Consider the following 22,865-nt stretch of genomic DNA (forward strand, 5'->3'; position numbering starts at 1 on the left):
ACCTATGAGTAAAGATAGTCCTAGAAGTATAGTCATGCACAAATCCTCATACATGATCACTTATTGTACTTAGACATTTAATTATTTTCTGTCTTATACTAGATCCTATTCAAATTCTGTTCTGAAGATAAGCTATAAATATTCTTATAGCCTCTTCTCTTACAACTATTATATCTAGAAACTTAATTAAATCCTTTTTCATAATTTTTCCTGGGCTGTTATTTTCCTTTTACATGTGAGAAAGAAATGCATTTTTAAAGATTCAGATGGTCAGTTTGTACTGTTAAAGTACTTAGCACTTTGGATTTTCAGAATATCACTAAAGCCACTGCTTTAGCTGCAGTCTTCAAGCAGATCTTCTGCATAACAGGCTCTACTGTGTCTGTTTTTGGACACCAGAAAGTGATTAATGTAAATGAAGAACCATTTGTACAAGCCTGGCTGAGATACAGGACGAAGAATGCAACCAAGCAGTTCTCCGTGGAAATACATTTGCCATGATACTCATGAGATTATCCTTTCTCTAGCTGTAACTCTCCATTCACTAAGTACTTTCTAAGTTTGGCTAAAAAAAGAAAAAAAAAAAGGCTTTTATCCTACAGACTGAACAGTACCCAATCTTGCTCACACTAAATCTATACCATCCACCATTGTGATGCAAATGCATGCAGGACACTAGGTGTGATTTTACTGTATGAATGTTTCCTTTCCTAACTTTCTTCATGATCTTTAAACAAGACTCCTTAAATGAATAGAAAAGTTACAGTGCAGGTGCCTGAATTTCGACTTTCTTATTGCCATGTCAGATTTTTGTATAAAATTCACTCTGTATGTATCTCCCTGTGGTCTTTGTTCTACCCAAAACACACCTTGGTTCCTTTTTAAAGTCCTTTATGGACCTTTTGTACAGTGATGAATTTTCCTGCTATTCATGTAGTAGCAGCTTAATGGAACTATATTAAAATGGACAGGAAATATGATGGCATTCATTGAAAAATGTAAGATGAGATGCATCTTTAAGTGTTCTGTCACTTTGACTGGTTAATAGGATTGGAGGATGTGCTTCAAATGATATCCAAAACAGCACCACAGGATACACTATGGCATTCTTGCTCTAGCAAGGTTAGGAGGAGCCCTAGAAAGTCATCTGCAGGAAAAAAGAGCGTAAACACCTGGTGTAGAGTTTGATTCACTTGAGCATCTGACTTGGATTCAGGTCCATAAATGCATGAAGAGGATGGTTTGGGATTTGACTCACAGGTTCTCTTCTTCATGAAGCCTGTTCTGCTGCATGAGTGTTTGTCGCTGAGGGCTGAGGGGACAACTAATGTGAACAGAGAGTTTGCATGTGGAGTGGACTTGTCAGCAGAAAGACTAGGCAAGGCAGGGTTGAAAAACCAATGTTTGGTTTATGTCTGAGCTCTTCCAGAGAGAGGAAAACCACAGTTTGTTCAGATCAAGTGTCAGCTGCTGAAGTACTGCTGTAAGTGTATTCAAGTGCCAGGTTCATATGGGACGCAGACTTATTTTAAACACTCCACAAAAATGAGAACAGTTCTTCAAAGCTGAAAGCTAAAGCGTTCATTTATTTCAAATGTTTCTCTTGGAACGATTTAGTAGACTAGACTCTTGGTTTACTATTGAGTAGTTTATTATTATTTCTGTTTCCTTCTGAGGGTTGCTTTGGATATTGTACTGAAAAGTTCAGAACTTCCTCGAAAATTCTGAAAGAGAGAGAGAAGCCTGGCTTATCTCCTTTACACTGCTGTTTAGTGATGTTACAGCTACGATTTAATTGCATGAGATGAGCGATTGGCAAGGTTTAGGAGCAATACCATATTGTGATCCCCCTCACCTAATACCTTTGACTTAGTACAGAACTCTCCAGAATTAATGATTACCTCTTTTCCCATTTCATGTCTGCCTAAGAAATGTTTTTCCTATTATTTTTTCAACCTTGTAAAGCTTTTGTTTTCAATGTTCTTGGGAACATTTTTCATTATAGTGAATTTTGCAGGATGTAAGGCACCTTCTACCCATATTACCATGACCTTGCACCAGCCAACAATGTACTATCAGTAACAGGTGTCAGTCGTTGGCAGCAGATGCTCCTCCCTTATAATTTTACCTGTCTCCACAGAAACTGATAGCTCAGATGAATTTCCCAGAAGCAGAGCTTTCGTGTTGAAGGCTTAATTTCAAATTATAATTCTAAAATGTGTGTGCTGCCCACATTTAATTCCATTTGTGCCTTCCCTGTGCGCTGAAAAAATTTCATCTTCTCTCTTCTCACTCCCGTCTTCTGACATAATTGTAGTAGCTGCTGTCCCAGTAGATTTCAAGGAGCATACTAGAGGCAAAAAACACAAACAAACAAACAAAGCAAAACAAAATAAAAAAAATCTTAATATGTTTTTCCCCTTTAGCTTCCATCCTTAATCCCTGTAATCATCTACAATGAATATAAGCAGAACAAAATCAGAACTAGATGGTTTACTCCAAGACATGCATACAGCACAGAGCATTCCTAAAATAAAATACAAAGCTATCTGGTTTTTGTTCTTTTAATTCAAGTTTCTTAACCTATTTAATCTTTTCAAAAATGAAGTCAATTCATTGTGGTCTTCTCTATACCTTTGCTAAGTATACCATCCTGTTGAAATTGTGCAGATGTTTTGCACTGTAGGGTTACATAGGTTACATAGTAAATAATTTTCTCTTTTGGTCTTGTTTCTTGTTGCTTAATAATTCCAAAAATTATATTTTGTTTTTTAGCAGCTACTGGGCATGAAGAGCAGTAATCAAAGGGTTGAAATTTACTATTAACACTAATGAAAATTACAGCAGTCCATGGCTGTCTGTGGTTATGACTGTCCTTTCTTGCCCTGCATATGCAGTACTTCACAAGTAATTACTTTGAATTTCATCTGTAATTTCTTTGCCAAGTGATTGAGTACTGTAAGATACTCATATAGCTCTTCAAACGCAGTTTTATTTACTCCTGTTCTGGTTAATTCTTTATTGTCAGACTTTTCTCTTCATCTACCATTCTCATTTTTCAGATGCTAAAAAAGAAAGTTCAGTGTCACGAGACCTGAGAGAAGTTGATGGGAATGCTTCCTTCTCTGTTGTGAATACTGACCATTTTATTCCTAGCATGCTTCCCATCTGCTAGCCAGTTACCAGCCAGAAGACTCTTGCCTCTCCTCCCGTGATAGTCAGGTCTAAGGCTCTTTTAAGTATGCTATCTGAAAGAAGGCTTTTGGAAATTCAACTGCTTTTTGCAAATCAATTGCATCTTATACAAACTTTGTTTACATTTCCAGAGAAGCAGTAACTTCTAGTAGAAGTGAGACAGGACTTATTCTCATGCATTCAACAATTTTCTGTTCATTTGGTTTGTTAGGCAAACTTTGTGGTTATATCTGATACAGAGGTGGGATTCCTCTTTTAGTGTTTATTAACATATATCTGCAGCCTTCCTCTGACACAGAGCATGATTTTACTGACAAAACCAGTTGTATTATGTATCACATGTTCTAGTCTAGTTTGGAGTGCAGTCCAAGTTATAGGAGAGAGAATCAGCGGTCTCTGAAGAATTAGGAAACCACTGTTTTGTGGGCTGGCTGAGCATTACCAGAGGTTTCATACTTCATTCAGAGGAAAGTTACGTCAAACAGGAAGCTGAACTCAGCCTAATCATGATTAGGAATATGCAATGCAACTCTTTTTAGAAAAGCCAGAACTGCGTGCTAATGAAAAATGAACAGAAACATTAAACCAGAGGGAAGGACTTGTTGTAGCTCCATGGGTTATCATGGAGTAGTAAGTGAAATTACCCTGTCTTCCAATAATATTCAAAGAAAAGCTTTTTTTCTTAGAATTGACACTATTAAGTTTAGTCTTAGGGCTGCTTCATTTATTTCAAACTGGAAAAGCTCAAAACTTGGAACACAATTCTTATAGAACCATGAAGAGCAGAGTGAGCTTTCCAGAGAAACCACTGGAAGGAGATCAGTTTGTCTGGAGAAGTATGGCCACAAACATCTTTTCAGAAGCTAGAAGCATTTACCAAAAAAATATGGGTTCATGTTATTAATTCAGATGAATACTTGCTGTAACTAATTTGACATTAATTTTCAAAGTAAATCCAAATAGTTTGCTTCCTTTCAGGTAAGCTTTCGTAACAGCACTATCAATCTGAGGCAGAGGAGTCATGACTTCTATTTGGAGATCAATGGGAGCGAATACATGACTACCAGTACAGCAATTTACTGTTCTGCTATTGGTCATACCAGGTAGAGGAAAATAGAAATTGTATATTATATAGAAAGTTTGTTTTAAATTTTCGGACTAGAGTAGAAACTTGCTTTCCAAGCGGGATAAATCTTTCCAAGTTCATAACTGTGAAAAATTGTTTCATGGTTGATTTATGGACCACAGTATGATGGAAAGTAGAAGTGTGTAACTGTGCTTACTTGGAGATTTCCTATATTCAGCAACAAAAGTCCTCAGATCAGAATATTCTAGAACTGCTGTGTAGAAATGCAGCGATTTATGTTCTGAAGTAATAGAAATATTTTCCTTTTTCCTCAGTTCTCTTACTATATAGTAACACTGAATTAACTTACCTGTGGAAGTGCTGATACCAGACAAAACTTGAGGGGTGAGACACAGTGTCACTTGTTGTAGGGACCAATCTGTGTCAGTCTTAAGAAGCTTCTGATTTTCTAAGAAAGGGAAACTTCATCGGTTTTCTGTGACTTAAGGTTTCCATACTTTAACCCATTTGTTAAAAACCCTGCAGGTATATGAGGCCCACTGAATAGCCCTACATCACTCTAATTCTTTTTAAGTGTCTGGCACTAGCAGATATATGCAACTTTCAAATGTATGAAATTGTATATTTGCTTTCTCTGTTTCTGGGAGAATTTTATGGGAGAATATCCAACTGTGGTGTGTTTGCTTTGTTGTAGTTTTTAGATGGTGTGTGTGTGTGGCATTTTTCCCCTGGACTTCCACCTTCCATCACTACTCAATAATGCAGTATGTTAAGGGGATTTTGTTAGCCAACATTAATGGTAATCTTCTTTCAGTGTGTTTTTATGTGGCCACATCCGAAGTGCTGATAAAAAGTTACGAGTTCTACAAGATGAGGACATAAAAGATGCAAAATTCAATTCTCTACCTCCTAGTCTTTTAATTACAATATTATCTGAATCAAGGACACTATCATTTTGTGCCATAAGAGCCAGTATTTTTAAAGAGTATTTCCAAAATTATTTCTGACAGATTTGACAGATGTAATCTTTTTACCTGGTCATCATCTTCCAGGGGTTTTTAAGCACTTATGTATGTCATAAGACATAGGAAAATAGATAAAGGGAGACCCAACACTGTTGTAGGTACTGCAGCAACTATCATGGTGATCGGGGATCTAGGTGAGCCTTTCTCAGGAACAGCAGCACAAACCAGTTAAAAAGCTACCACACCTACCAGGGATTACTGAAAAGCAGTTGCTGTGCCTTGCCTGTATCCTAACACAACACTCAGGGATGTGTCTTAACCTAACCCAGAAAGGTTTGTCATGAAGGAGTCTGCTTAAGGCAGTTTAAAATAGTCTTGGAGCAAGATGCTATTTAAGCACTGTATAATTGGTGCTTTGCTTCATTACACAGCCTTCTATTCTTTTAAAATTATTTTATTTTAATTTATTTTATTATAAATGCCAAATCCCAAATACATGGAGAACACTGCTAGGTGATTTAGTGGCCCTAAATCTTTTCCCCTAGAACCAACACTGAAATTTAGCACCAACACCAAAATTTATCCTCCTTCCTCAACATTGTGATAGTGCTCCCCCTTTCCACCTTTGACAGTCAGCTGAATGCTCCTTTCCTCCAAGGAAGTACCTCTCCTTGTTTTGTTGTTTTGGTTTTTTTTGTTTGTTTGTTTGTTTGTTTTTCTGTCAGTATTAACACTTCCCCTACAGTCTCTCCTTTCTAGGGCTCCTTTTCTGCCCTCCTGTAAATGTAACCTTGGTCAGCATCCAGTCAGTTCATTTCCAAAGAGACTTCTCTCAGCTTAGTCCTCAGCAACTTCTTTAATACCAGCTCATGAAAACAGCTCATTGTGCCTTGTTCATAGGCTAAAATAATTCTAAAATAATTTAAAAATAATTCTAAAATAATTCTAAAATAATATTTTGGGCACTGGGGAACATTTTCCCAGTATTTGTGAGGGTAAAAGGAGTCATGGAGTGGGATCAGACATTCCTAGTGGGTTGAATCTTTACACTCACCCCCAATTTGTAGGGTCTTGGAACCACTAGACAGCCCTTGTATAAACACTTGTCCTGAACCAAAATTTCCTAGCCCTAGTCCTAGCCAGCAGGAGCACATAACTCTCTGGTTAAAATGCTCTGAACTGGTCACTGAAACTCAGGAACAGATATCTATAGGTTTGCATATGAATACATGCATGCATACATATATATATATATGTGTATATATGTGTGTGTGTGTATCTACATATACCTGTATATCTAAGTGTGTATAGAATCATGAAATCATACGTCTTCTGTGAAGGCAGGCTGAGGGGATTGGGGTTGTTCAACCTGAAGATGAGAAGGCTCTAGGAAGACCCTAAAGCAGACCCCCCATTACCTAAAGGGGGGCACAGGAAATCTGGAAAGGGACTTCTTACAAGCACATGTTGTGATAGGGCAAGGGGAGTGGCTTTAAGCTGAAAATGGGTATATTTGGATCATATATCAGGAAGAAATTCGTTACTCTGAGGGTAGTGAAACACTGGAAATGGTTGCCCAGAGAAACTGTGGATGTCCTGTTGTCACCAAAAACTGGAAGATAGACTCTCCAACCAGACTGTTAGGTCAGAAAGCTGATATTACTTTATTCAGCACTGAAGTACATGGGGATCACTACACCAAATATATACACCAATTATCAGAAGTTTTAATTATTTATACGTTTTAGTAAACAAGGGAATTAGTGTTCAGTGGAATTAGTGTTCACTGGAATTAGCATACAAGTTACAAGTTCTCTTGGTACTTAGTATTCTATCTTCTATTGGTTTATGATTCTCTTCCTTCTCATGCTAATTCATTCGTTTGCTCAGTTTCTCTCTTCTTCTGGGTTAGTGGGTCAGTGGTCTATGGGTTGGTGGTTGCAGATCCCCCCTGCCAGAATTATTATTTACCCACTTGCAGCTAATTTCAAATGAGCTTCTTCCTTATTTTGGAAGTCCTGCCAAATGTCATTGTTGCCCATAAATTCTCTATTCTTTGTGTCCATTATCAAGTTGAATCCTTCTTCCCAAACTATGTTAATCTCCTCTCCTAGGTCTCAGATCACTGGAGCATGTTGAGTCCTAAACTTTAATTTGTTTTTGTAATGGACATCAATTGGAGGTTGCTTTGTTAGCTGCTATTGGTTTAATGGACTAAATCTTCATTCAAGTTAGTTAGGTCCTATCATTTTCCCCCAATGCTGCATGGGCTCCTTTTTAAAAGAAGTACAACTTGTTCAGCAACACCATCCCCGAGAATGTTCAAGATCACACTGGATGGAGCTTTGAACAATCAAGTCATGTGGAGGATGTCTCAGTCCATGGCAGGAGGAGTTGGAACTAAATGATCTTTAGGGTTCCTTTCAACCCAAACCATTCCCATGTTTTGGTGATATGATCATCAAAGGATAGTGTTTTCACCTGAGAAGCCTCTGACCACAGATTAGACAATTAGGAAGGACCTCACTCATTGGGCTGAAAAATAAATGGCTAAAAGCCCTTTTTATAAGGTGGGAAATATTTGTAAGAAACTCCTCATTCTTTCTCCTAACAAAACCTTTTTACACAGAAATCTGCACTGCCTCTTTCTCTGATGCTGGTCCCTTGCAGTTTTCTTAGCAGGCAGAGTTTCTTGCTGATTCCTGAAACCAGCAAAGGGTTTTCTGGAGGATTGAATCTGGTTCTTTCCCGAACTTCTTTAAGGGACACAGGTGCAGTGCTTCACTGACCATTACTGAAAGCAAGTTAAGTGTGGAGGATGGATTTTCTTTAGTAATGAAATTACCAATTTTCAAGTACATAAATTCTTTGAGAAGAAATGTTTTTTGGCTGCAGTGAACTTGTGAGCAGCCAAATGCATTCCTGTGATAGGGACTGTGCAGGCAGAGCAAGTACAGTGATGTGTTGTGTTCTCAGTAATAGTGTTTCATACACTGGACAGCAGGATGGATGCTACAGCTGGTGACTGCAGAATAGTGTGAGGTTAAAAACTGAATGAGGTGTCTGAGGTCGGATAATGGGACTGAGAAAAATCAGAATAATTAAATCCAGTTAGATCAGTTTCTTGCTAAAAGGTTGGACAGGATTTAAAATTCATGGTGGGGTAGGGGGTGGTGGAAGTTGTACACATCTCAGAATTTTATTAGCTCATTTTAAATCTTCTGTCATACACTAGGTCAGTTTTAAATATGTTCTCTATTTCTGTGCGATGTGCTGGAGAGATTTTCCTCCCTATTGACAGGAAACTGTTAGAAAATATTTCTTCTTTCTTTCCTGTTTTTTGTTGTTCTGAATCTTAAAATATCCCGTTCTAAAAAATATATATTTTTTATTCTCTGGATGCCCTTGAAATAGTCCATTGTGGGGCTGGATTCTTTCAAATGTATCAGTATATGTGTACCATATTTTTTCATCAATAATTTCTTCTTGTTTGTCAGGTCACCCAGAAAGTGTTTCTGCTTTAAGAACCAAATAGAATGTCTTTAAAATATAAATTTGCAGAAACGGAACCTAAATACAGAAGGATACATTAACGATATACAAAATTAAGACTATGCTTGGTAAGAGCAATCTTCCTTGCCTGTTACAGCCTCTCTGAAGATTTAATTGCTCTTAGTTTTTATATATACAGACTCTCCCTCTAGGAATTAAAGCTTACCTGCAGACCCTTTAAAATTTGCTTACATGGAAGAAATTGCCTCCAAATAAAAGCTACTGCTTTCCTCCTCTGCTATCCTAAGCTAGAGTGTTCTGTCTGTTTACTGACTGAGAAGTGAAAGAATTACTTTCCTTTCTTGCTTACTTATTGGAGTAATGCTTCAGTGGTTGCTTCAGAGTTGAGAACAGAGCATGGAGATATGTGTGCTTAATTCATAATAGAACCATTGCTAAGACAATTTATAAGGATTTTCCTAGGATCAGTGGACTTACTAATATGCCTCTCATTCACAGAAAAGTGAAGTTTGTGCCTTTTCTTTTGTATTAAAAATATAAAAACTTAACCCAATACGTGGGTTTGGGCTTTCTTTAGGTCTTTGATTATATATCTTTAGCTTTAATGCACCTTAGAAAACAAAATATTAAGGCAAGTGCAAAATTTCAGACTGGAAAGATAATGATAATAATAATTTAAAAAAAATAACAACCAAGAAAGTCTAAAGGTGTAAAAATCTGTGAAATGTACATAAATGTAGGGAAAAAAATCTTGATTAACTATCAGGGATGTAGGTGCTGTATCTTTCCATATTTTATTTCTGAATATTGATAAATCATTTTAGCAATTGGAAACCTTCACCTTCAGCCATGGTTTTAATTCTGTATATATCTTGGGAGTGGTTCAGTTGATTAGGCCATAAAATTTCATCCATTTTTTTCTGGCAAATCTTCAAAACCAGCAAGTCCATAATCACAAGAATACACGAGGAGGACCCTTATCATTGAGTTCATCAAGTTTGTGCATGTCAAAGTAAGCCACTTGGAAAATCCCCCTTGCATCCCCTCTGTATTTATTTAGGTTAGGCAGATGCTGGTACAGTTCAGCTGACTGCAGTAGATGAAGAAGAATTGCATGACTTTTGTAAAGGCTTTGATTTCAGCCAGTGGGTCTTTAAATGGCAATGTCAATGGACAAGCAATATTAAAACAAGGTGAAACAGAGCAAACTTCCTTCTCCACCAACAAAAACTATTTAGGAACACAGATACCTCACAAAATGGAAGTGATGATCTAATGGTAGTTTTTGCAACAAGACAGGGAATAAAACATACCCTAGGTCTACCTTTAGATCCCTTTCAAACCTGCAAGGGAATATATGTAATTTCAACAGTGTTTCCTGTGGTTGCTCTCTGTGAGTAGACTGCACTGCTTTTAAATGGGAAAAAACTCTGTCTCTTCATATACATGTACAGTTCCCCAAAAAAAGCAATGTCTCTATATAAAGTAGTTTCTTGAAAAGGTTTTCAGGTGCTGAGAGACTTTGAAAAAAATGGTTGATGAATGATTACTGGTGACCTAAAAGCTGTGCTTTCAGGATGGAGTTTTAAAAACCTCTTATTGGGGACGTCCATAAAACTTGTGGGAACAAAAGTAATTCTCTTTTGAAAATCTGCCCTAAACATGTGAGTTTTCCAGATGCTATGGAAGAATGTGGTTGGGCTGTCTTTTGCCCAAGAAAAACCTGTATGCCCACTGCTGATATGCCCTTACTCTGTCATGGGACATTTCTGCATTCTGCAAGCATTGCAGAAATGGAAGTGGCCACAGCATCCAAGGACTGTCATAAAATTGAAAATTAGCAATTGAAAGCATGTGGAATCAACTCCATTTTCAGTTGTCTGCTGCTGTCTAACAAGCAAAGTGCGTTATTCCTTCATGAAAATGAATTTCTAATGTAATTGCTTTAATTAAATGGTACTAGATCACTAGCCATATAGAACAAAACCACTACTATGTTAGACATTCAGGGGCACACAGACATTAAAAAGAGCCCTTGGCAAAATTTGAAATTGTGGTCTTTTCTAAATTTGTATTTATTATTAGCATCATCACACAAAGCTCACTGGGCCTCCTCAAAATATTGCAAACTGTAATTCCTTCTTCCTGAGCATCATCTCTCTGGGCTGTATTTATGATTTTTTCCCTGGTTTGGTTGTTTCTGTTTTTTTTGTTTGCTCATTTGTGATTTTTTTTCCTTATTATTTCAATTTCTCAGTGTCCTTTTTCTAACTTGAAATGTGATCTTTGCTCTAGAGGCAGTGGACGGCATGGTGGAATGGGCACTTTTGGTTGGGTTTAATAATACCTGGGAGGACTGTGTGAGGTCCATTTATAAATTATAGCAGCTTGAGAATCTTTGTGTATGATAGCATGGGAAATATAGCAGATGTATTGCCCAAGTTCAAGAGCACTTGATTAAAATACTGTCAAGAGAAACATACTTACTAGAGTGCAGTAACTCTTGAGTCAGTGTTTAAATTCCATTTTCCTGACTGCTAGATCCAGCTGTTGCCTCTCATTTTCTATATGCATCATAAAAGCTGCATGAATGTGGTGCTGTTTCTCCCAGCCTGATAAAAGCTGGAGCCTTGGTCAGTGACACTAGGTTTCATCAAAATCTAGATAATAAATGTATCACATAATGAAAGGAGCAAGCAGTACCTGTTACATAGATTGTGTAGTGGTGGCATCTTTCATCACTACACTATGCTTTCTATTTATTTTTTAATTCCTTCTCACACTACCTGAAGTAGTTTATCTTCTGCATTATACGTTTGGTTTAAAATACTATATTAATAGGTATTTAAATATTTTATAAACATACAAGCATTCTAGTTAATATTGTTCTTGCTCTTTCTACTAGTTGACATAGATTATTTGCTCTTTCGAGACTGGAGAACTCTAACTCTCAGGGTTACACACATGGGCTCCAATGCTTAAAGGGGATCCACAAAGTGCAGAGGACATTCTGTGGATCTCAGTAAACCTGTTGTTCAATCATGGGGGAATGATGCTGGCTATGGACTGCACATCAGCACCCATCTCTCACCTATCCTTCCTTTTCAAGTGAGGTCAAATCGAGTACCCAGCAAGTTAACCACAGTATCCTGCAGGCTCCAGTGTCTGTTAAAGCTCTGCCTGCAGATCCTTCTTTCAAGTGCCACTGTCAATGTCACTGCTTTTATTCCCAGTAAATATATATTTTATTCCAAGCCTCCTGTATTTTTCATGAATGCTAATTTTGTCCTTTTTATAATGTTGTTATCTATTTCTTTGGATGGCTTTTTTAAGGAGGCTGGAAATAAAGTTGCCTTTGCCATCATAAGAAGAATTAAAAAACCCAAGAAATCAAAACACCCACAAATAAAAGGAAGATTTGGCTAATGGATGCTGAGCATAGCCAGCATAGAAATTTTGTTAGTAGCTCTTTATCGTGTACTCAAGAAAGTATAGGCTGCAAGGGTGAGAACTGAATGCAAGACAGCAGAGCTACTAGGGGACAAACACGGAGTGGAGGGCTTTAAACTTGCCTCTAGGAAAGTTCCTTATGTTAATCAATTACTGAATACATTTCATAAACATTTCATAAACAGTTATGGCAGAAGGATCTGGATGGAGCATACTTCTCTCTTACACAGCTGCTTTACCCTCAAAGCTACAGAATCATGCTCTTTTTTCTTTCTCCTCTTGACTAAGGAAAGGCTGGAGGGGGCTCTTTCCCAGCCAGAATAATGCACAACCCATTTGTGAGGATACTTTCCAAGGAAATTAGATATTGCTGATAAAGCTTCAGCTCTCCCGCCTCAAAGAAGCAGTGAATCCATTAGACAAGTGTATTTAGGAGACATGAAAACATCAGATGGATTTTTTCAAGTACTGCTTGAAGTCAAGAGTGATACCAAGCACATTTTGAAAAGGAGTTTCTTCATCTGAGGAAAGTTGTTTTTATATCTCTTTAGAGATCTAGAGAGGTAGCACTTAAGATATGTATGGGTCCCCTTTGCTAATTGCTGCCTACTTTTGGGCTACTTCATCACAGTTCTCTGAGGTTAATTGGATCCTCCATCAGCCTTGATTGACTATCAGATTCTGTCATAATACAGTGTGCAGTGTAAGGAGCTGTGTGTCCCATACCTGATTTTTCTCTCAGGTCATATAACCTGATGCTTTGCATAACCTGCAGAGTAGTAGGAGACAGGGGCTTGCATTGCAGTAGCCAAGGAAAAGAGCTGAACTGTTATGTCTGAAAATATCCTGAGTATATCCTTGAATCAGAGTATATCCAGTGAATAAAGATTCTGTTTTTTTTTTTTTTAATGCTATTCTAGCTGATATGTATATCCATCCATAGCAGACTTAAGTCCCACTGATGGTTGAGATGCTCTTAGTTATTCTTTATGGATTACACCAAAACAGGCTGTTCTTGTATAATGCCTGCAGACTACAAACTGAATATAGGCTCAGCTACACTCAACTGTGGAAAAAAAAGCGGAACCAGCACTTTGTGTTACATTTTAAAAGTGTTGGTTAACACTGAAATTCAGACGTGCTTGATCATGATCCAGTGTGTCATAAAAATATCTAATGAATTTAGTTTTTTACTGAAGGTAGGCAGGAGATTATTGACTTGATTTTTGTCTTTAATTTTAGCTAAATGCTGGCTTCTCAGCATTCCCAAACCTGGAAGATATCTGTGGATGTATTAAAGGGACATTTTAGGCACCCAGGAACTTTTGAATAGTAAAAGTAGATTACTTGAGTAAACTTTCATCTGAGTTCAGGTCTTCTGAATTTCTTTCTTGACTAAAGGCAACTCTGTCTTTTTACTGAGGCTAATTTAAGTGCTTGATATCCTTCTTCACTTCTTCTAGTTTTTTTCTATTTGGAGTGACATAAATTAACCTTAGAGCGTGCCTACAAATGAGTGAATTAATACCTAGACTATGCTGCTAATGGTGTTGCATTTACTGCCGAACTAGGAAGGAGAATTAGGTACCTTAGTGTCTGACTGTCTGTGATCTGGCAGCAAGCTTAATTGGACAGCAGCAGCTCCTTGAATTAACAAGGTGCTGGCAGGACGCACCTGATTCCCAGCATGAGCAGAGGGGATGCAAGAGAAAAGAGATCTGACCAAAAGAAAAAGTTGCTGCAAAAGTGAGTGAAAAGGAAGGTAATTTTTTCCCATTCTTTAGTTTTTTTTCCCCTTGATAATTAATTTGGTAGTGATCAGACATTAAGTATACTTCAGGAGCTGCTAATTGAAAAATACTTTTTAGATTTTGAAAATTTCTGGCAGAAAGCTTGGAATATGTATTTTTCTTGTGAAATCTTGGAACAGAACAGTCTTATTTATAGTAAACACCGACAGACGATTGGATATATAATGAACAATTATGCTACTTTGTGTAACAAATACCACTTTCATACCATTTTCTCTAGTCAATGCATGGATTTTGACAGTGAAGCAGTGAGTATAAGTATTTTTGACATGGGCAAGGAGAAATTATGGCATAGATAATTACGCTAGACCATCTCAAACTAATCACTCAAGAGCTATAAAAATGGTTTTGGTGGAGGAGTCCCAGTTCTTTAACCATTATGTGTTTCCTTGGCTGTGGAATATAGGAAATGAAAATGATTTTCAGCCTTATGTCATTTTTATCTGCATGAAAAAGCTGAATCATTCAATATGTTAGTTGCAGCTATATGTGATGCTCATAACCTCTTTCCTCTATCTGTGTTTGTCTCTGTGTGTGTGTATATATGTAGAACTTCTGAACCTGGTAAAATTGTAAATGTATTTATATGTAGGGCATACTTAAATGCTGTCTATCCTTATAGTAACTGATAAACTCTCTATTCCACATATTTACTCTTTTGCTACAGTATGGATTTTGTATGCTTTTAGTTTTCATTTAAATGGTTTCTTCTTTTTGTTTAATTTTTCCTCCTCATCAGCCTGGTATCTTGGCTGTCTAGTTAAAAGAGTAAAAGGCCTAAAAAAACCCAATATTGAAGACGACCAGTTTCTTGTGGATTTATGTCCCTTGGTTAATAATTGAATTATAGAGGTCTTCTTTTATCTCTGAATATGCATATATTCTGGTGATGGTATGCTGGCTGCCACACTTGACAGCAGAAATGGGCTGATAAGATTGTTAGCACCCTGCATGTTAATACAAGGATCCTGGTCTCTCTTCTCTCCAGCAGCTGCCGCTTTCAAAATTTATAAGAGTGTAACTATCTTTGAGATTTCTACCTCCTCAGTCACATTTAGTTGAAAGCAGGCTACTTAGTTCAGAAATTACAAGTAGAGGACACACAGACTGTGTTATATTGTTGCTCAGTCTTGTTTCCATAGGAAACCAGACTAAAAACAGCCTGAAAGAAGTCAGCTTTATCTTCTGCTAAAAACAATCCCCTCCCAATTTGAATGCTGTAGGTCATAAGAGAGTTGAGGATACTCAGGAGAAGTTACTTTAAGGTAAATTACTTTTATTATATGCCTAATCACGCATCACCTTCTGTTAGAAAGAAGCTTTTCACCTGGCCAGGAGTAGGCAGGAGTAATCCAACCATGGAGAGCCTTTTCTGCCCAAATCTTTCCACGCTGTCTCCCATGGATGAAGGCTGACATCTTGTTATATGCATCTATGAGGAAGAAAAGTAGATGAAGGAAGGAGGAAGAGGACTACAGAAAGGTAAAATATTCTTCCTCCCCTACCTGCTATTGAAAATACATATAAGTATTTTCTTTTGCCTGCACTCTGCCTCTGTTCAAAGCTCCATTTCTCTACAGGTGTGCAGGGAACATTATTAAACTAATTGGAATTACATGATGAAAGAAATTGAAGGTACAACCTTCCAGTTTTATACTGCAGTAAGAAGCAACCTGGGTTGTAGAATTTAATATGAAGCATAGGTCAAAATGAAAGGAGGACTATTTGCCTAATCATAAAAGACCTATCAAAATACAGCATCCCATAGAGCTGTATGATTTGGGAAGTAGGAACTTCTAAGAATAGTTTCACTTCAGAATAATATTGCATACAAAAAAATGTAGAATTGTCTAATAACATGACTTTAGACATCTCCCATCATATTTTCAGGAAACAAATTACCACTGTTTTCATGGTAAAAATGAAACTCAATTTAAAAGCAGTCAAAGTCTATTTGCCTAGTACAAATAAATCAATAAATTACAATAGCTTAACTTGAACACTGCAAAATATGAAGACTTTTGGCTTGGCAGGCTTGTTGGAAACTTGTCTAAGTACTAATTTGTTCTGTGTCTATTTCTGTATAAAAAACATCTTTTTTTTTCTGATCTGTTAGTGAATTATTGGGTCTTTGGGGTAAGTATTGTTCACTCAGGTCTCACAAAAATAACATACATTTTATGTCCAGTACCTGTAACAGGCAAGTTGTACACAGACCAGCTTACTACCCACAAATATGTGCAAACTAAAGGCTTAGTAAACTGAAAACATCCATATATTTTTAGAAATTCAAATAGTGTTTGTTTATATAGTAATACATTCGGAAAGTTCCGAAAATGACCTAGTACAGGTAAGTGAAAACTCTCTTAAATTGAATGCAGTCATAGATAATCCACCTAGTTTCTATTGGATGGGCAGAGTGCAGTTGCTTGCTTAAGGGTTAAGCATCAAGCCTCAAGTGAGTTGTAGTTGCCTCAGGTCCTTCTGTAGGCAGTGGAGAGAAAGGGGCATCTTCAAAGTGTGGCTCATCCTGTGCTAAGTGTGTGGCTGGCATGAATGTGGGGAAAAGTGAAACAGAGAGATAATCTCATTCTGAAGATATGGAGTATTCTAGAAGTTTGTCACTGATCTCAAAGCATATGTTTCACCTTCAGAGTCAGACTTCAGACACGTGGTGAGTTTTATTGTTTCATGTGCAGCCTGTCACGTGCAAACACATTGAGATGTGTTTATGCAGTGGCGTAGGAACTGTATCAGGTAAGGGTCTTTTTTACAGCATTTTGCAAACGGACCAAGGTTATGATAAAATGCAGGTAGGATAAATCTTTCTCTCCAGTTTGCTCAGAAGTAGTTTGATTGGCTTATTGAGTTCTAAAAAGCCTTTTTCTCTATTATTATTTAATCAAACTTAGTACTAGCAAATATATTCAATAGCAGTTTTACCATCTGAGGAGCAGGATCTGATTGCTGATTCCCACAGTAATGTATCGAAGAGATGATATTATGACAGCCACCATTTTTATTTCATTGATTGAGGACAGTAATGAGGTCAAAATCATACATCTAAAACTGGTTCATTTAAACCTCTAATGAGCTGTGTGATATGAAAGCTTTTTCCATGTCTTACAGTATAGACACTGTGCAGTAGGAAAATACAGATAAGCAAACCATCTGAAAGAAGTACATAATTTTAAAAGGCTACAGGAGCAGTTATGTTTTGAACTTTTTAACCGTTCCAGTGAATCTGTGGTTGATCAAGGACTGGTGGTGCAGTAACATGAGGCTGCAATGCCACACTGGCTTGCAGCCAGAAATGATTTGCCTTTGTCACCCAAGGAAGGTATGTTCACTGAAGCATGTGTTTATGGAGTTTGTTGATGCCCACTATATGGTCAGGGGTCCACTGTTTGGACACTGGGAGATGCTGATCAGAAAGCAATGCTGTTTAGATGGCAGTCTAATTTAAGATGTGGTTAAAGAGGTAGGAAATGCTCCTAGGAGGACTACTGATGGCAGGAGACTTCCAGTACCAGGAAAACAACGCTGTGCAGAAGTATCACATGCATGTTTTTATTCGTTTACTTATCTGTGTGCTGTTTTAAATTATTTTCCAAACTTTACTGTTAGATTACAGGCCCTTACTTCTTTGTATCTGTTAAGAGACAGGTGTGTTCATCTACCAAATCAATATGTATTTAATTTTTCATGTACATCACTCAGCTCTTATGGGATTGCACTCCCTTGGTTTATAATGGGCTGGTATACCAGTTATTGATACTGAACTGAAATTACATAAACTTTAGTACATTGCAGTAGAACTGCAGATATGTGTTACTGTCCTAAGAGCTTGTCTTGAAACAACCCTTCCCTTGGCTTGGTATCTTGCTTCTTGAATTTATGGAGTTTAAAACAGTCTATGAAATTAATCACAGCTAAAAGTATTGCAGTTCAGCTGCACTGAGTGGGCTAAAACCTGCATTTATTCATGCAATATAACACCTACCCAGGAAGTCTGGTCTGCTAGTCCAACATACTGATGGGCTCATTCAAATGTTCCAAATCCCATGAAGAACAAGACCAGAAATTAGTTGTATTTAATTGATGTTATGTTATCTTAAAAGTAAAAAGATACTGAAAGATCAGTATCTTTCCAGTCTTAATAGTTACAATAAGAATAATTTAAAAAACACCCAAACCAAAGCAAAATCAACCACCAAACCCACAGGCTTGAAATTTCTCCAAGTAGTAACACTGTCAATGTCACATCTGCCCCGATTTGTCTATAAAATTATTTTATGTTTTTAACCACACTGTTTTATTCTTTATTCTCTTCCCTTCCTGTCACTGTTTTTCCCTGTCTTCTAAGGAGATCTCAGTCTCCTTATCCAAACTTTTTTCTATCAGTTCAATCTGACATTTTTCTTTTTCTCAATAACTTTTCTTTATACTTTAAAAAAAAAAATATGTTTCAGGTAGATATTCTTGACACAGGTTGTTTTCCTCTCAAGTGCCAGTAGAAGTGTGGTGAACAAATTAAAACCCGTTTAAATTCATGTTGATAAATGAAGGTCAACAACTGTTTCCCTCACCTGTTTTCTTTGGATGATAGACTATGCAGAATATATTACAGTAATTTCACGAATACAAGCCGCACCAATTTGACCAAAATTTTGGTGGAAACCCGGAAGTGCGGCTAATATTCCGGGGCGGCTAATCTATTAACAAAATTCTAAAAGCTGCCAACACGGAAGTGAGAGCCCGCGGCAGCCCCAAGCCAAGCTGGAGCCCGGCCGGCCCCGGCAGAGGTGGGAAAGCCTGGCAGAGGCGGGGCCAGCAGTGTGGGGGGCGGGCGGCAGAGCCTGAGCCAGCAGGGCGGGGGAGCCCGGGAGAACTGGGGCTAGCAGCGCAGGGGAGCATGGCAGAAGCAGGAAGGCCGGCGGGTGGGGCTGCCTGGCAGCGGGGGAAGCCCAGCATAATCGGGGCCAGCAGCGTGGGGGAGCCCGGCGGTGCGGGGGCCTGCAGTGCCGGCCAGGGCGAGGAAACGCGGCGGCGGTGCAGACGGGAGGGGGCGGCCGGCGAGCCGGGCGGCGGCGGCGGCAGCCCTGCCGGCGGGGCGAGCGAAAGCGCCGCCGCGAGCCGCGAACCGCGAGCCGCGAACCGCGAGCCGCGAACCGCGAGCCGCGAACCGCGAGCCGCGAAAGCGCCGCCGCGAACCGCGAACCGCGAGCCGCGAGCCGCGAGCCGCGAGCCGCGAACCGCGAGCCGCGAGCCGCGAACCGCGAGCCGCGAAAGCGCCGCCGCGAGCCGCGAACCGCGAGCCGCGAACCGCGAGCCGCGAACCGCGAGCCGCGAGCCGCGAGCCGCGAGCCGCGAGCCGCGAGCCGCGAGCCGCGAACCGCGAACCGCGAGCCGCGAGCCGCGAGCCGCGAACCGCGAGCCGCGAAAGCGCCACCGGGCGGGCGCGGCGCGGGGCGGGCGCGGCGCTCGCGAGGCGCGGCGCGGGGCGAGCGAAAGCGGCAGCGGGGCGGACGGCGAGCCCGGCGGCGGCAGCCCTGCCAGCCGGGCGAGCGAACGCGGCAGCGGGGCGGTGCTGACGGGAGAGGGGGGCCAGCGAGCCCGGCGGCGGCGGCAGCACCACCCGGCCAGCCCCGCCGAGCCGTGGCGCTGAGCTGGGCCACCCGGCCCCGTCGGCAACCATGAGCGGGCCGAGCCTGCCTGGCCCCGCCCCGAGCCAGTAAAGCCCGCTATGCCGCGATCCTCTTACTAATTGGCCAATTTGTGAAAGCTGCGCACGGATTCTCGCGACGAACGAAAGTGCGGCTAATATTCGGGGTGCGGCTTATCTATTGACAAAGACAGCAACATTGTCGAGGCACCGGGGGTGCGGCTTATAATCCGTGCGGCTTGTATTCGTGAAACTACTGTAACTGTTTCAGCACTGGGTTTCAAAACAATTGCATTATGTTCTAATCCTGAAACCTTTTTGCATTAAAAAAAAAATCCCACTGAATCAATGACAAGTTGACTATATTTAAATCTTTGAAGAGGTCTTCTGAAAAGGGAGAGGAGTCTTGCAGTGATTGTCTTGCAGTGTAGAGCCAGGCTGTCACTGCTGTTTGTGTTATACATGCCTCAGTAATTTTTGTGGGACCACAAGTCACTGGAAGATTTCTGTCCTTAGCATATCAGCCATGATTACAAGAACATTCTGTTTCTTTCAGCCTCTTCCTGTGCTTTCTGTGTCCAAATTACCAGCCTGCCACAGAGGCCAAGCAGAAGTCATCCTCCCTCCTCAGCAGAGCCTGGATACAGGACAAAAGAAAAGGAAGCAGCCAGTACTATTGTGACAGAAAGCTACAAGACCAGAAAGAACTTTGCATTTTTGTGATGATGTTCTTTTCCCATCACCAATTTTTCTTTTTGAAAACTCATTAATATTTTAAGTTCATTTACATCTTTATCCTTGGCTCTCCATGCCTGGAAGAGGAGAGGGAAAATTATGACCGTTTTGAGCCAAGCTCTCTCCAAGCCTGAGGAGAGGTCCAGGATGACTATGGATGAAGGTGGATGTGTTGGGTATGGATGTAGATAGCCTGAATGTTCCCAGGTATGGGGGACCCACCTCTTCTCTGGGTAACCTTTTTGAATCTTCTCCACCTCATTATCAGCTTGGGTTTTTTTCTTCTATCTAGTCTGAATCAACTCTCTTTTAATTTTAATTTAAAACCTTTTCTCCTTGTTCTATTGTTACAGTCCTACTAATGTCCTGGTTAACCACAGTGGTTCTGAACATTCAGGCACTGAGGGACTTCTTGGAGCATCTAGTTGTCAAATCCATTTCCACAGTGTGTGTCAGGGGACAAATCTTCCAGAAGAGTTTGTGTTTTGTTCAGAGGCAGTAGGGTTTTTTTTCCTAGGGACCACAAAAAGCAGCTTTGTTGACACATTTCAGTTTGCTGCTGCTCAAGAGTGTGAAGTGACAAGTTATCTGATGAGACTGGAGAAGAAATTCCTAAAGCTATTGCATAGAAAATCTTTTCTGCCTTTTCTGATCTGATTTCAGTCTGGAATGGAATATCTGAAAAATTGTTGCATGCTTAAACAACTGACCCTAACCAGATACTAGTTTACAGGTTTTTCTTCTGTTGAAAATTTATTGCCAAAATTTGAAATTCCTGAAAATAAGGATTGTCATAGAAAATTTCGAGCAATGCAAAGGCTGAACCTTTCCATTCCATTAAATAGCTCCATGAATTTGCTTTTAGCAGTGTCTCTAGAAATAATGAGAAATTGCACAGTAGATTAATGACAGTGCCATTATCATAGTGCTGATTATAATTGGATATACATTAGAATAGCTTCACATTGTGATCAGCTGTTCAGATTAAGACTATTATAGGTTTAGAGTTTTTGAATTTTAAAAAGGTTTGCCATGGTAGTTAGTTGCTTTCTGTGATGTATTTTCATAGGTTTACCAAGATTTAACAGAGAGGTGAAACAAATAAATCTTCTTCCTTTATGCAGACTGCTGTTATTTCATTTTCTGTTTATATATTTATAAAAGTGTCAGAGCAATACACCAATAAGAAATCCCTTTATATCTTACATGTTACAGACATTTGTAAAATTACTGCATACCAAATCACTCTTAATAACAATAACTACCACTTGCAACAAGGTTCTTACAAGGCTTCTGTTAATGTTTAGTCCACTTTCCAGCTCCTTTGAACTTGTTTTTAACATGTGGCTAGGCACATATAAATTGATATTAGTAAAATCTTTTTTGATTTCTAACTGCTGGAGAGAGACAGAGTAAGAGAGACAGGTGGCTTTAATATTGCTCAGTTTGTATTTGATAGTCACATGTCCTCCAGCACTGATCTGGGATATAATTTTTTAATGTATTCAGCATAATACAGGGTAGATGGTTTTGTAATAAACATGGAAATGCTTTTCTCAGATGTTTCCTTGCAGAATTTTAATTTAGTTGTTAGTAATTCCCTGAATCCTTTAGAAACGAGTATTTTTTAGCTACCATTAATCTCTACCACTCTGTCTTCAAACTCCTGTTTTCCAAGGGGAGTTCAGAAACCCAGCAGGAAGTTTAATAGCCTTATTGGAAAACTAGTACTAAAAAATACCATAATTTTTACCTATCCCCACCAAAGTGATACTTCATATAAAAAAGTATAATAAACTGGTAATTCTTTAGTGAAAAGACACTATTTTTCTCATGTAAACCCACTTTTAAATGGAAATACAGTCCTTCAAAGCATTTTTGTTAATATTTTGTTGCTAGTCAGAGAAATAGAAGGAATGCATGGGGAACAGAATTTTAGACATTTACACATTTAGAACTTCTTAAAATGCTGTATTACTAGGTCTTACCTCCTGAATAAGCATGTCCAGTATCTACCACAGTAGGAAGATTTTGCAGTCCCTTTTGTAAACATATGGTAAATATATTTTCAAAATAATGAACACATTTTGCCCACTTGCATTTTTTTATCCTTTATGCTTACCCCATTGTCATGGTTTAGGAATGACACTCCAAGACACAACCTGTTCCTCCCCCACCCTCCTGTGGGAGACAAAAAGCAGAGATTATGGGTTGAGATAAGAGCAATTCTGTGGAAGCAGCAAAGAGATACGAAAAAGAGCAGTAATAGCAAAAATATTGTAACAAAAGTATACAAGGAGAGGTTGATTTACATGCCAAAAATGCTCACCAAGCCCAGGACAATGAAAAACAGTGGTGGACAGACCCTACACGATCAATTGCAAGCCATGCAGCTTCTTCTTGGAAGTGTGAGAGTCCCTGTCATGGGCAGGAGCCCATGGCAC

General features: G+C 39.2%; 1 protein-coding gene and 1 long non-coding RNA gene across 2 annotated transcripts in view; one reads left to right on the plus strand and one right to left on the minus strand.

The window, feature by feature from the left end:
* Positions 1–22,865, plus strand: part of GPC6 (glypican 6) — a 753,126-nt gene that overhangs the window by 20,893 nt on the left and 709,368 nt on the right. The window lies entirely within an intron of this gene.
* LOC116992327 lies at positions 1,945–22,849 on the minus strand. The gene is made up of 4 exons (XR_004417030.1): positions 22,544–22,849; positions 22,410–22,461; positions 15,349–15,453; positions 1,945–2,350 (listed from the first exon to the last, which is right to left on the minus strand). It is a non-coding gene; the product is annotated as an uncharacterized LOC116992327 (long non-coding RNA).

This window comes from Catharus ustulatus, chromosome 2 (assembly GCF_009819885.2).
Source record: "Catharus ustulatus isolate bCatUst1 chromosome 2, bCatUst1.pri.v2, whole genome shotgun sequence".
In the NCBI taxonomy this organism is placed as follows: Eukaryota; Metazoa; Chordata; class Aves; order Passeriformes; family Turdidae; genus Catharus; species Catharus ustulatus.